The sequence below is a fragment of the Pteropus alecto genome, unplaced genomic scaffold (genome assembly GCF_000325575.1).
Source record: "Pteropus alecto unplaced genomic scaffold, ASM32557v1 scaffold326, whole genome shotgun sequence".
NCBI classification, from domain to species: Eukaryota; Metazoa; Chordata; class Mammalia; order Chiroptera; family Pteropodidae; genus Pteropus; species Pteropus alecto.
In genome coordinates this window covers 1,689,574-1,705,260 of record NW_006438873.1, presented here as the reverse complement: position 1 = coordinate 1,705,260, position 15,687 = coordinate 1,689,574, and the positions used below count along the sequence as shown (strand labels likewise).

The 15,687-nt window shown below is 44.8% G+C and overlaps 1 pseudogene; it reads left to right on the top strand.

The window, feature by feature from the left end:
- Positions 1-13,638, top strand: part of LOC102880352 — a 14,674-nt pseudogene extending 1,036 nt beyond the window's left edge.
- Positions 13,639-15,687: the final 2,049 nt, after the last annotated feature.

The following is a 15,687-nucleotide window of genomic DNA, read 5'->3' as shown; positions in this document are numbered from 1 at the left end:
CACCCACCCCCAGACCCTGGACTCACAGCAACAGCCCAGTGGGTGATACCAGGCCCTGTTCCCTGTAGAATCCATGATCTCCAGCCACAGGGGGACGTTCAGATGCTATAGCAGTGAAAGGAACACTCTCCAGGTGTGTTCACACCCCAGTGACTGGCACGAGATTTTGGTCTCAGGTGAGGGAGTCCCATGCTGCCCAATTTAGGTTTTCAGGCACCAGACAGGTCCCTGGAGTCTCTGCTTGGAGGGGATCCCCATGAGAGAAGGGTGAGTGAGGGGACACAGGTCTCCTTGGCCAGAGAGAGGACAGTGAGATCTGGGGGCCAGGATGGGACGGGGTTTCAGTGGAGGAGCCAGCCCCTGCTTCCACGTTTGTCTCCAGGTATGTCTGAGAAGCTGTCCCTTCTGACCCAGTAGGGCCCTGTCGTGGGCTCTGGATAGAGTCGGACCCTCCAATGTTGCTCTGTCATCAGCACAGTAGGAGGCAGTGCAGAGGGTCATGTCCTGTTAGGGAGCAGATGCCCTGTTGCACATATAGGATCCTGGAGGACTATGGTCTGTGTGAATTCTGTGACCTCTTTGTCCACAATTCCCAGCCTCCCATCCCAAGACTACATGCTGGGGAATCTCTTCTGGATGGGTGTCACTGGCTTGATCTTGCTGGTCCTCGGGGTGATGCTGTTTCAGGCTCAATACAGCCCAAGAGGACCCAGGGGGCAGCAGAAGGTCAGTGCAGGAGGGGACAGTGTGCCACTCAGAGTGCTGGTGACTTGAACGTCACCTAATGACCCCGGAAGGTTCTTAGAGAAAATCTGCACCATAAATTAGGGGAGCTGTCTGCTGAGAATGTCCAGGGGAGTGAACAGGGTTTGGATGCACAGGATGCTCCCTGCACAGGATTTCTCTTCCATTAAATGTGGGTTTTCTCTTTCTACATGGTGGACCTTCTGTGACAACCCTTCTTATTCTCCAGAGAAAGACAAACACTGTATGCTCTCACTTATATGCAGAATCTAAAAAAGCCAAACTCGTAAAAATAGCAGAGTGGTGGTATCACAGGCTGGGTGGAGGGTGGTTATGGGGAGCTGTTGGTCAAAGAGTTTACACTTCCTGCTATGACAGTAATGGCAGCATGGTGGTGATAGGTAACAATACTGGGTTATGTACTTGATATTTGCTATGAAACAAGATCTTACACATTCTCAGCACCAAATGAATTGAAAAGTACGTGACCTGATTTGGAAAGTATGTGACCTGATGTAGGTGTTAGCTATTGCTAACATGACATTAGACTGTAATATATAAGTGCGTTAAATCAGCACATTGTACACCTTTACTTGCACGATGTGATAAGCCTATTACAGATTAAGAGAGTTTGAAAAAAATAACCTCCAAGCCTGATGTAAGAAAAACTTACCTAGAGATCAGGAAAGGTAAGGAAGACTGACGATAGCAAATATTGGAGTTTGTGAATCTATCTACGTATCTATGTATTTATCTATGTATCTGTGTATCTGAGAGTGAGTGCATCTATCTATCATCTGTCTGTCTATCTATTTATCTATCTATCTATCTGTCTGTCTGTCTGTCTATCTGTCTATCTATCTATCTATCTATCTATCTATCATCTATCATCTATCATCTATCTATCTATCTATCTATCTATCTATCTATCTATCTATCTATCTATCATCTATCTATTTCTATATCTATCATCTATCTATATCTATCTATCATCATCTCCATCTGTTAATCAATTTTTATGGCCTTCGGACTCAAAGACTATAAAATAAATTTCTGTTGTCTCAAACCACTCAGTTAGTTGTAATTTGTTGGGTCAGTCTTACCAAATTTGTTCATTATCATTCCTTATCTCTGTTTCTGCCTCTGTCTCTGTCTCTGTCTCTGTCTCTGTCTCTGTCTCTGTCTGTCTCTCTCTCTCTCTCTCTCTCTCTCTCTCTCTCCTCTCCTCTCCTCTCCCCTTTCTCCACAGAAATGGAAAAAACTGAGTTTCTACTAATACACAAAAAGTGATGTCAGCTAACACAACAAAAAGCAGAGTTTAAATATTTTGTTTTCTTCTAGAAATGCAGAATCAAACTGTCAGGTTACCTGCTTTTCATTTGTCAGTAAAGTAAAAAAATATGCAACTGGTCAAAGGCCTAATAAATATTAGGTGGAGATACATTTCACATTTCTTCTAAAAATGGTTTCATATTATTACCATTTTTATACATTCACTTGGCCAGAGAATGTTGAATGCTGTAAACTGTATAATTGTTATGATTTTTAAAAGGCAGCAAACTTGTTAAAATCAATATGTGATTATAGAGTTTAGGAAAACTAAAGGTGACACTTTAGACATGCATTGTGTTCAGTGATGGGGCTCAAGTCAGATCCTCAGCATCTGGCATTTTTAGGGTGAGAAGAAGCTGGGTATTTCCCTGTGTGATGGGCACCTGGTGGATGGCACCAATGTTGTCTGGAGATTCTGCTCACCACATTCTGTGACATTATCTCGAGTTTCATTTAACGACTGAAAAATAAATCATGAAGAGCTCTGCTATAAAACTTCCAGTGGGAGTTTAGCACATTTCTTGATGGATAAACAGCAACAGCTTGATCCTGCAAAGTAAATTGAAAATTGTCATCACAGAATCCACAGGTCAGGACACCTCGTCTAGTTTCAGGAGGCGTGCGGACCCAAACCTGGCCCAGCCTTGACCAGGAATGTGCAAGTGTATCTAGAAGGTTTTTCATAAGACCACAGACCACCACAATCTCCTCCAACTACCTCCCATTTTGTATGTTATCCTGGGGGTGGGATGGGGAGAGAATTCAGCACTGGGTCGTGGGACACAGGTGCGCACCTTATTTAAGGGTCCTGAATTCTATAGAGAGGGAAAATATAAATATGAGTATATGGCTTATGTATGATTCATATAGACTTTTATAGGTCTATGTTTTCTTGAGTCATTTACCTTCACAACTGCATTGTGAGCACATGTAGACATTTTATCCTTCCTGTGCAGAGAATCAAACACCTTCAACAGTACAAACTAGAGCTTGTTTCAAAAGTGATACAGGACTTCATAGTTCAATTGAGGTCCGAGCACAGCAAGTAGTGACTGAGCTGAAGACTAACGGAATCTACATTCACTTTGTGAGGTGTTGAGATTTTCCCCTCAGGTACTTATTTTTATCACAGAAAAGTATGCATGAGTGGCTGTGGATGTTCTTTGTTGAATTCTCCTAAACACATCAAGAGGACTGGTTGTAGCCTTAAAATGTTAAATATTCCTATGTCATTTATTCCTATGTCAATTAATGTCCTGCTAGGAAGGACAAAAGCCTCTGTTGAGTAGGAAAGAGTATCAGTGTGGGTGAGCCTGGGAAATAAGGATGTACAATTAATCTTGCACTTTCCAGGACAGAAATAGTCAGCCACTCAACTCCTACTTTCTAGACTAGGTATCTCCTTAGGGACTACAATTAGGGTGAAGCATTTTCAAAAACTTCACTTAGAATGGAGCTTCAGAAGATTGTTTTAAATATTGACAAACTGCTTCTAAAATTTATACGAAAAAGCAAAATTCTGTAAGAGCCAAAAACAATTCTGAAGGAACACAGAGTGGGAGGGCTCACACTATCCAATTTCAAATCCTGCTATAAGCTTCTGTAATAAAGAGAAAACGGTATTGACTCGAGGAGACGCATAGATCAGTGGAATAAAATAGAGAGCAAGAAATAGACCCTCGTAAATATAATCAGTCGACTGATTTGAAAATAGCGGTCAGACCAACCAATAGAGAAACAAAACCATTCCATCAGAAATTGCTAAAAAAATTAATATCAATGCTGCTCAGTTTTACAAGATGCCACCAAAAAGCAGTTTTCCAGAGCAGCCACACCAGTGTCACTCCCATCATTGTTTCTGAGATCTTACTTGATTGACATCCATGTCAACTCTCAGTGTTTCTCCCTTATATTTTTTTACCATTCTGTGTGTATTGATACCACATGTGATTTAATGTCATTTCCCGAAGATGTAAGAAGCCAAGGAACTTGTTTAAGATTACTATACATTTGGATATCAATATTTGTAAGTTATTTTTAGTGATTTTTTTGTTTGTTTTTCTACTGCTGTCTTCTGTCATCTTACAGATTTGTAGGTGTTGCTTAAAATATCAGAAGACCAGTCCAGTGTCTCATTCAGGCCTTGCGAATACCTTCTCTCACTGTATCCTCTGTGTGGTTTCCTTGCTGGTGTCTATGAGGACAGATGTTCATAACTTTACTGTATTCCAATGTATCCATACTTACACTCAGTTTATGGTTTTGTGCCCATTTGAAGAAATATTTGTCTCTAAAAAAAGCTAAGAAGATAGCCTCCAATGCTTTTTTGCAAAAGAGAGGTAACCAACTTGCTTTTCAGGTCTTGCTCTGAAGCCCATCTGTCAATGATGACTGTGTGTGGTGAGAAGCAGGTATGCAAATTCTCCTTGCTCCATAGACTTATCCCATTGTTCCAGCACCACTTGTCAAACAGACCATGATGTCCCCACTGCGCTGCAGGGACCTTTGTCAGGATTCAGGTGACTCCACACATGAGATCTGCCCCTGGAGTCTTCCTTCATTGGATGAGGTATCGCTCTTTCTCAATATGTCAAACCCCAACATCTCGATCTGGCTCTGTGACTTTGTGATTTCATTCTCACCATATCTCAGGCAGGTGAATCCTCTCCACACCTGTTGGAGTGGGGTTATCCTCATTGTGCTCCACTTTAGGGAAGTGGGGACAAGAAAGGAAGTAGCCTACTTAAGTGTCCTTCAATAATTCAGGAAACAGAAGTGCCACAACTAATAACTAAAGTGAGTGTTTCTGTATACGTGTGTATATGTGTATCTATGTGTACTCGTGCATGCATGTGTGTACATAAGCGTGTCTATGTATGTGTATACATACATGTGGTTCTGTGTACACGTGTGTAAATATGTGTCTGGGATGCATGTGTGTGTACACGTGTGTGTTTACTGCCCTTGCACAGGAACTCTCGTGAATGTCAAACTTGTCTGAGTCTTGAAGAGTTTCCTGGTTAGGAGAGTGACACCCAGCATGAAAGTTGCTCTGAAGAGGCAAAAGGGACCCAAATGATCCACACAAGAAGGTGCACAGAAGGCTCTACTGCTACCAGAGATATTGTCAGGGGAGAGACACTGTGGGATGTGGGCCCTGCATCCAAGGCCAGGAGGCAGCCTGCATTGTCCTGGGGAGCAGACATGTGATGCACAACCCCAGGATCCCCTACTTAGCTCACTTCTCTGAGGTACCTTGGTGTCTCCAGTGAGCCAGGAGGGAGGGATGGTCATCCTTCACACACTGAGAGCAATGCCTGCTCTCTCTGAGTGCCAAGCCCCAATCCTCACCCCCTTGTCCATGTCCTCTCCCCACCGCTCCTCCCAGCTTCCATTTCACAGTCTATCCATGTCCTGTTCAAACCTTCCCATGGTCTTCACTGCCTCCAGGGTGAATCCAGGCTCTGGTGTCTGAGCTCGAGGACATTCATGATCATCCAGATGTGACCCTGCACCCTCAGCTCTCACTCTGCTTCCTCCCAGAGAGATGGGTGTGGTGATTGTGGGGACACACACACTCACATTCACATACACACACACTCACATACAAACTGACACACACTAATACTCACACACACTCATGCACACTCACAAACACACACTCACACACAATCACATAAACACACTCACATACACATATGCATTCACACTCACACATTCACTTAAACACACACTCACATTACATAAGCACACACACACTCACACTCACATGCTTAACTCACACACACTCACACATACTCACATAAAACACACTCACACACTCACATAAACACACTGTCATACACAGACACTCACACACTCATATAAACACTCACACAGTCACGTACTCAAAAAAGACAATCACACACACTCACGTATTCAAATACTCTGCTAACACGAGTTCTCAAGATGTAGGAAGTGGGTCTCTTTCATAATGGATATATTTTTGGTTCTGGCACCAATGCCTTGTACATAGTAAGTGGTCAGTACATATTTGTTAATGGACTAGTCGAAGACAGAAAGTAAGTCCCATTTGTGGAGAGCTGAGGAGCTGAGGAAATAAGTGGTTGTCCTATTTGAAGCCAGCCTGTCAGGGGTTGACTCAGGATGCGACCAGAGACCTGCCCTCTCTGAGCCAGGGTGCAGACCAGGCAGGGTCCTGGGGCTCAGGTGAGACATCAGATCTGGGCTTAGTGCCTCCGGAGGGCCTGGTGTCTTCCTGAGCTCTCATCCTGGAGACACCTAGAGTCAGACCCAGGAAGGGCCATCCCCTTCCTGTGGGTCCACAGCTTTGGGAACCCAGAAGAGCGGCAGCAGCTCCTGACTCACCACATCCTATGTGTACATGTCCTTCAGACCCAGGATGTCTTCCAGCTGCACATGGGGGCACTTAGAGCAGGCGCCATGCTGTCCATCTTCTCTGCTCTTCTCAGCCTTGGTCAGTTGTGGAGAGGGATAGGGGATAGAAGGAGGGGATGGGGAGGCTGCACCCTTTTGTTCAAGCGGAAATGAAGACTCGGGCCCCTCAAGTGTCTGGGGCCTGATGAGAAGAGAACCAGCTCAGGTGGCGGGTGCAAATCTCTCATGGGGCCTCCCTTGCAGGGCTGAATCTGGACCAGAACACCTGCGTACAGGCAGGTAAGTCCTCCCTAGGCTCCATGCCCCACCCCCTCACTTCAGCCTCTGGGGCTCAGGAGAGAGCAAGTGGTCCTAGGATGAGGTGATACACAGAGAGGGTCTTGGGCTGAGCTGAGTGTGAGAGGTGGGGAAGGGCTTTGTGATTCAGCCTCTTATTCCTTCCAGGGACTCTCCCCAAACCCACCATCTGGGCCTAGCCAAGTTATGTTATCCCTTGGAGGATGCCTGTGACCATCTGGTGTCAGGGTACCCTAGGGGCCCAGGAGTTCTATCTGTATAGAGAAGGAAATAGTGTGACTTCAGACAGACAGAAGCCACCAAAGCCTGGGGACAAAGCGAAGTTCTCCATCACACCAACGACACAGCACGCTGCAGGGAGATGCCGCTATTACTATTACAGTTCCACTGGCTTGTCAGAGCACAGTGATCCCCTGGAGCTGGTGGTGACAGGTGAGAGGACACTGAGGGTCCCACTTCACCCTCTGCCTTCAGGAAGGGGGTCTGCTCTCAGGGTTTCCCTCTCACAGCTCAGTCTTAGGGGAGTGAGGAGGTGTGACCCCATTTACACGCTGCCTCCCTCTCTCCTAGGATCTTACAGCAAATCCAGCCTGTTAGCCCAGCTGAGCCCTGTTGTGACCTCAGGAGGGAACGTGACCCTCCTGTGTGGCTCAAGGAAGAGATTTAGCAGGTTCATTCTGACTAAGGAAGGAGAACACAGGCCACCCCTGGACCCTGGATTCACAGTGACAGTCCAGCGGGTGGTACCAGGCCCTGTTCCCTGTGGGACCTGTGATCCCTAGCCATTAGGGGATGTTCAGATGCTATGGCTGTTATAGGAACACCCTCCACGTGTGGTCACCCCTCAGTGACCCCCTGGAGCTCCTGGTTTCAGGTGAGGAAGTCTGACCTGCCTATCTAGATTTTGAGGCACCAGACTGGTTATTGGGTCTTCACTGGGAGGGGAGCCCTACATGAGAGAATGTGATCCTGCTGTGTCAGACATAGAGGCAGAGGGACACTTTCCTTTTGTCCAAGGAGGGGACAGCCCATTCCCTCTTGCATCTTAGAACAAAGAACCGAGCTAGGCTGTACCAGGCCGAGTTCTCCATGATTCCTGTGACCTCAGCCCATGGGGGCACCTACAGGTGCTACAGCTCATGCAGCATATCCACCTATCACCCCAGTGACCCCTGGAGCTCACAGTCTCAGGTGAGGGGCCCCTACCCTATCCTTTCTGGGCTCTGTCACTTAGGGCCCTCTCCCTGTGGGAGTGGAGCTTCAGTGGAGGATCATATAGAAGAAATGTGTCCCTCAAAGTTTTTTTCATGTCTGGCAACCTCTCCCTGTCACTTGGGGTTAGAAAGGCGCCAGGTGGGCAGTAGGAGGGTCTTTGGGAGACCACAGAGAGAGTCTGAGTGAGGTGGGGACCCAGCCTCTTACCCCTTTCTGTCCTCAATCTCAGAACCATCAGGAAACACCAGTCCCCCACCCATTGCGCCCGTCTCCACAGCTGGTGAGTCAATGGGGCCTCCATGCCCAGAGGGAGCACAGACCACCCCTGGGCAGATCTGAGTCTCTCAGAAGGTGTGCTGTCCCCCAGATACTCAAGGATGGGCTGTGTCATAGCGGGCCTGGGAGTCACGCAGAGATGCTGGGGAACCATAGGGGTCCAGGGGTCTAGGGCTGGGAGATCATGGCAGAGGAAGATATGGGGCTCATGCTGGGGAGGAAAAGAGGGCAGAGTGATGAAGCCCCGCCTCACCCCATCCTGACTCCCAGGAGGTTTTGAGGATTGGGCCTCCACCTCCACGGATCCAGGCCAGCAGAGGAGTGAGTGAGGGTCTGGCAAGTGGGGGTAGGTCCGTAAAGGGCAGGGCTGAGTTATGCACTGGTTCCAGGTGCCTCTGGAGAGCCTGACGTGAACACACCCCTCCCTGTCTGGGCTTCAATTTCTCCATGTGTAAAAGGACAGAATTGTGGCTCAGAGCTTGGATTTCCCTCCAGATCTGGCTCTGGCCTCTTAGGAAAGGGGCCTCACAGGGAAGGCTCCCAGGATGTGATGTCTTGGGCCTGCTCCCTTTGCATGGTGACAGTGACACTATACAGGGAGGGACAGGGTGACAGTGGCTGGAGTTTCAGGCTGTTCTCCTCTGCTCAGGGGCACAGCACAGAGGAGTGAACTGAGGCCAGACGTGATCAGTTCCAGCTCTGCTGCTTCCGCTGTTGCCTGGGGCCCCTTCTCTTTTGAGTGTCTAGTGTTTCTGGGTGGCCCCCTGTCCCTTCCTGCTCATACCCCTGGGAGATTAGGTGGGATAAGGGCCTGGCCTCACAGAGTATGGGAAGGCAGAGCCCCCAGCCCAGCAGACCTTTCCATGGGATCAGGCCCTGCAAGGTGGAGCCAGACCCAGAGAGACGCAGCATCCAGCCCATGCCCTGACCAGTCCTGGTCCTTGTGCTGGTAGAAGGAAGGTGATAAGGAAGGACCCTCTGCTGCAGATGAGGCTAGGGACTGCCCCCTGAGGATGTGGAGCCCAGAGCATGAAGCTGGCATCTGCCTTGGGGGTAGCGTGAGGAGAGCACAGGGACCCACAGTCCCTGATTCCAGCCCCAGCACTGCCTCGTCCTGGCTGTGTGACGTGCGGCATGTGACCAGCCTCCCTGAGTCTCAGTTTCCTCATCTGTGAATGTGTGGGTGGAGTCTGCAGTCACCTAATGCATGACCTTCATGAGGGTTTGAGATCATAGTGACAGACCCAGCACGTGCCTGGCACATACGGGTGCTTGATTAAATGGTACCATTGACTTATCAATGACGTCATTCATGCCAAGGTCTCAAAAGGTACCTGAACATCCTGATCAGGGTCTCAGTGTCTATTGTCCTGATGGTCTCCCTCCTTCTCTTCCTGCTCCTTCGACACTGGCATCAGGGCAAACACAGTAAGTGAGGAATGGGGTGACGTACATGTAGGTTATCAGCAAGTTGTGCTAAAGGCACCTCAAACACGAGGAAGGGCTGGGTGTGACAAAATATCCAAAAAATATCCATTTGAAAATCTAGCAAGAGCTTGCTGTTGGTATTCATAGGGCTGTCTCTTTGTCATTCAGGCATCAGCTCTGAAAATGTCTTCCATGGTCATGGTGAGGTAAACCTGTCCTCCTTCCATTTACCATCTCTTATGTCTCTGCTTGTTGTTTTTGTTGTTGTTGTTGTTGTTGTTGTTGTTGTCTTTATTGAAATGTAATAGACAATTAGTTGCTTGTATTTACATTGTACAATTCAATGATGGTTTTTTCAATTATAGTTGGCATACAATAATATACCAGTTTCAGCTGTATAGTACAGTGAGCAGAGATCCACATAACCCACAAAGTGATCACCCCACTAAATCTGGTACCCCTCTTCCCCCTAACATATTTATTACAATATTATTAACCATCTTCCCCTTGCTACACTCTACATTTCCATGTCTATTCTACAACTATCCATTTGTACCTCTTAATCTCTTTGTCTTTTTTTTCCATTCCCCCCAAACCCTCTCCCATCCAGTATCTCACTAAATATTCTCTGTATTTATGAGTGTATTTATTACTGCTTTTGTTGTTGTTGTTTATTTTGTTCTTTAGATTCCACATGTACGTGAAATCATGCAATATTTGACTTTATCCAATCCATTTTATTCAGCACAATACCCTCTAGGTTCATCAAGGCAATATCTTTTTCCATCCCACTTCTTTTAGTTTGTGTGTGTCTTTTAATCTGAAGTGAGTCTCTTGTAGGAGCATATGTAGGGGTCTTGTTTTCTTGTCCATTCAGCCACTCTTTTTTGTTGGAGCACTTAATCATTTTCCATTTGAGGTACTTGTTGACAGAAATGTAGTTATTACCATTCTTTATTCTTGTTTTTGATACCTATTTTTCTTCTTTGAGAAATCTCTCAACATTTCTTGTAATACTAGCTTGGTGGTGATAAATTCCTTTAGCTTTTTTTGGGCGGGGTGGGGGAAGCTTTTTATCTGTCCTTCGACTCTAAATGATAGCTTTACTGGATAAAGTGTTCTTGGTTGTAGATTCTGGATTTTCACCACGTTGAATATTTTGTGTTAAGCTCTTCTGTCCTGCAAGGTTTCTTTTGAGAAATCATCCGCCAATCTTATGGGTGCTCCCTTGTAGGTAACTAACTGCTTTTCTCTTGCTGCTTTTAAGATTCTCTTTTGTATTTAACCTTTGGCATTTTAATTATGATGTGTCTTGGTGTGGGCCTCTTTGGGTTCCTGATTTTGGGGATTGTATGAGCTTCCTGGGGTTGTATGTCTATTTCCTTCACCAGGTTAGGGAAGTTTTCCATCATTATTACTTCAAATAGCTCTTCAACATCTTGTTTTCATTCAGGTACCCCCATGACACAGGTATTTTTACCCTTAATAGTGTCCCATAGGCTCCTTAAATTATTGTTATAGTCTTGGCTTCTTTTTTCTTGCCATTCTCATTGAGTGTCCTTGGCTTTCCCATCCTCTATATAAGTCATTTGATCCTTTTCTTTATTCACTTTGTTTATTCCATTTAATGTACATCTCATCTCAGATAATGTATTCTTCATTTCTGACTGGTTTTTTTTTTATAATTTCCATTTCCATTTTTATGTTTTTATCTCTTTGTTGAAGTTCTCACTGCATTAATCTACACTTCTCATAAGTTCATTGAGCATCTTTATAACCAGTATTTTGAACTCTGCATCTGTTAGATTGTTTGACTCCGTTATTTCTGGATTTCTGTTCTATTCTCTCATATGGTTTCTGCTTCTTTGTCTTCTCATTTTGGCTGCCTTTCTGTGTCTGTTTCTATGTACTAAGCAAACCTCCTAAGTCTCTTTGTCTTATTAATATGGCTTTGTGTGGTAAGCAGGTGTCCAGTGGCACAGTTCTGAGAAGAGTTCAGCGGCAGGCCAAATTTAGCCCCAGCATTTGCCCCTCTGGGGCCACCTGTTAAGATTCAGCAAACAATCCACAGATGCTGTACTTATAGTCACCTCAAAAGGCCACACCAGAAACCAAGGTCATCTGCTACCAGTGTGAGTCTAGGCGCAGCTCAGCAAGGAGCACCTGACTTACCTAGGATACACCTGGATGTGGCTTAGGTGGGGGCCATGAGTTGGGGGTGGTAGAGTTTCAGGGAATCCTCTGGGATGAGCAACTTCTGTTATCCAGTTTGATGTCTCCACTATGCCAGCACTGAGTTCCCACACTGGGAGCAGGGAAGGCTCAACAGAAGAACAATGGATACTGCTGACTCTTCTGTACAGAACAACTCTCCCCTTGGCCCTCACTCTGACAACTCAGTGTCCCGCTGTAAGTCCCTGGTGCACCCTGCATGCAGCCGAATCAGCACTGGTGCTCAGAGTGAGCAGGTCTGTCACTGCGAAAATCCACTAATGGACACAACTCCTTTAAGAGGCATCTGTAGCTTCCACTGCCTCTGCCATAGGTTCTGTCCCACTCAGCCCCTGGGAACTGGGCAGCTTCATGTCCTCATCCCATATTACCTTCTGCCATCGCAGCATGATTTCTTAGATTTCTCCCTAGTTGAATGGCTTGTTCTTCTAGATCCCAGGTGATTTTTCCTTGCTGTTTGCTCCTTGTTTCTGTCACAACTTTGATTTGGTCGCCAGACTGATGAACAGAGCCTCTATTATCTATGCCATTTTTTTTCAAGAGTCCTGCTTGATTTTCATAATTATATGTGTGTTGTTGCTTTGCTTAAAGTCTGTTCAACTGCCTCCTATTGGCTAGGCTCCATAAAGGCAAGGACATTTTTTACCTTCTTTGCCATGTCTGACCTTTACTAAGCTTATAAGTTCGTTGAGTCAGTGAATGAATAGATACCCTGCAGTTCCCTTAGATGTTCATTTGTTCATTCCATCACTCAGCTCTAGTTATTAGATTTTATTGAGGGGCTGTTATTTTCACAACTCTATTTGGTTCTAAACATAACCTCTGCTCTCCATGTCCTCACGTTCCCTTGGGGAGACAATGATGAAATCATCATGGGCACAAATACCTAAAATCATACAGTGCAAAGTGCTATATAAGGGGATAGAGTGTGTTTGTAAGAGCAAGGATGGTTCAATTGAATAGTTAAGAAGGATTCTCTGAGATGGTAATATTTGAGCAGACAAACACAGTGGAGAGAAAACACTGTATTCATATTTAATGGAAGAGTGTTCTGGGTAGAAGGAACAATCAGTGCAAAGACTGAATTAGGAATATGCTCACTTTATTCCAGGAACAGCATGACTTCCAGTGTGGCTGGAGGTAGATGGACAAGGAGAAAAAGTGTTAGCCATGAGGGTGGCAGGCTTTGGAGGTACTTGATCACGCAGATCCTTTAGGTGTGGATGCTTGTGGAAGGCACTGGAAGGTTTTGTTCAGAGAGTGACATAATCTGATTTATAGTTTACAGTGGACACTGGTTTCGATGTGGTAAAATGTAATAATGTATACAAGTGTGGAATCAAGGACACAACCTGCCTTCACTGTCTCTGTCCAGCAGACACCTGAAGATGATGACACATAGGGAGTGACATATGCCCAGGTGAACTATGTGAGACTCAGACAGAGAGTGGCCACCCTTCCCCTTTCTTCCCCATTATCAATGGAATTGCCTGACATGAAGAACAGACAAGCGAAAAAGGACAGAGATGGGCAGTCAGGTGTGTCCTATCTTCCCAGGGCTTCTGGAGTATGTCCATCCCAATTGCATACCTATTTTCCACTCTCCCTTTGCTCCAGGCTGCTGCATCTGAAGCCTTTGAGGATGTGACCTATGCCCAACTGGACATCTTCACGCTCATACAGAAAACAATACCTCCTCCATCCCAGGAAGTGTAGCCCCAAGGTGAGCCCAGTGTGTGTGCCACTCCAGCTGTTCACTAGACCAGGAAGGACACAGACCCCACAAGGACCTCGGAAGGCACAGGAGTTGCCCCCATAGCAGCTAGTGATCTCAGCCAGCCTAGAAACCTGACATGGGCCACCAGGACCTTTTGGGACCCTCCGAGAGTCACTGATTTTGCAGTCAAAGGTATGCCATCATATTTGGGATAAATGACAAATTATTTCTAAATAACAGATGGGTAAGAAAAGAAAATCGCAGAGTGAGAAAATGTTTTCTACTGTAAGATAATATAAAAATTACACATTAAACAGATAAATTCAAGAAAAGTAGTATCTATAGCAAATTCAAACCTTAATAAGAACATTAAAATAGAAAAAAATCAGTGGAATAATGATTTAATCTTCCATCACAAAGAAATGCAAAGAAGAGCAAATTAATTCCTGAGAAAGGCAGAAAGAAGGAAATAATAATATTAGAACAAATAATTTGTAAAAAAAAAAGTTTTAGAAAATAAATTCACAAGATATGTTTTTTAAAGTCTAAACTATGAACCCTCAGCAACATTGATCAAGAATACAAGCATTCATAAAAATAGAAAAAAAGGTCATTTTCCAACTTACTTGATGAGTCCACAATCATAACATTTATACTAAAACCTGACGATAGAAAATTGACAGGACAAGATATAAGAATTTAGAAACAGAACTTCTGGACTAAAGAGTAGCAAATAAACAACACTGAAAAAAAATATATATATGTATATATGAATAGGTTGGTAATATTCTCTTCCTCTAGAAAGACAAACCTTTCGAAGGTATATGTATGTATGTATGTATGTATGTATGTATGTATGTATCATGATCTTTGGAAACATGGTGGAGTGAGAGACATCCCCAGAATTCTACCTTTGAAACAACAATAAGCCAAACATCTAAAACTCAATAAAAAACACCTAAACTGCACAACAGCATGTCTGAGCATGGGATCTGCACATAAGAGCTACTGTAAGAAAGAACCCTGGGTGTCGGGTGGTGGACTGGGAGAAATAAAGAAGCTGCCTTTTGCAGCCACTGGAGCTACCTGTAGGAGGAGGGTGAGGGGAGAAGAAGCGGCGAGTTCCCTGAAGAGCCTTGCCTAGGAAAGCTGTGAGCTTCCCGCGACCGGCTGGAGGTAGGACCCAGTCCTCAGGGCAGAAGGCAGAAAAGCGAGATGAGACCACAGAGAAACAACAGCTGAGTTTTACCTGACGCGGTTGCAAAACCCAGGATGAGATGCAGCTACCATTCCCCCACACAGAAGGCCCCTCCTCCCATACCCTCCAAGACCGAACACCACAAAGCTTCAGGGGAATCTGAGCAAATGCTACCAAAACTGTTGCTAACTCTGACAGGGACTGACACTGAGGGTAGCAAGCATGATTAAATATCTATCAGAAAATAAAAAAGCATTTTTAAGGCCTTATATAAAGCAAGGATCCAAGAGGCTTAGATGTCACCTACTGGATACCAATCGAAAATCACCTTCTTTGCCCCAGGCTTTATATAATGAATCTTGTTTCTGGAAAAAAAGCAGAATACATTTCCATTAATGCCCAGGTGGAGAAATAATTCATTAAACACCATGAACAACTAAGGTGACAAGGCAGGTCAGAAAGAAAGAGAAAAATCTCCAAAAATTAAGCTTACAGACATAGAAATACGCAATTAGATGACAGAGAATTCAGGATGGTACTTCTGAAAAAACTCAGTGAGATCTGAAATGAGTCATATCACAATTTCAGGAATTGAAAAAACAACTAGATGAGCAGAATGAGTTCTTTGGCAAGAAAATTGAAACCCTCAAGAACAGAATAGAATTTCTGGAGATTATAAATACACTGCGAGAGTTGAAAAATGAAATAGCAAGCTTGGAAAATAGAGTTGACCAAATGGAGGAAAGGACCAATGATATCAAAAACAGAAATCTAGAAATAAATTAGAAGGAAGAGAGAAACCAAAGAATGAAAAATAATGAAAGAGAAATTCAAGAACTAGTTGACACCA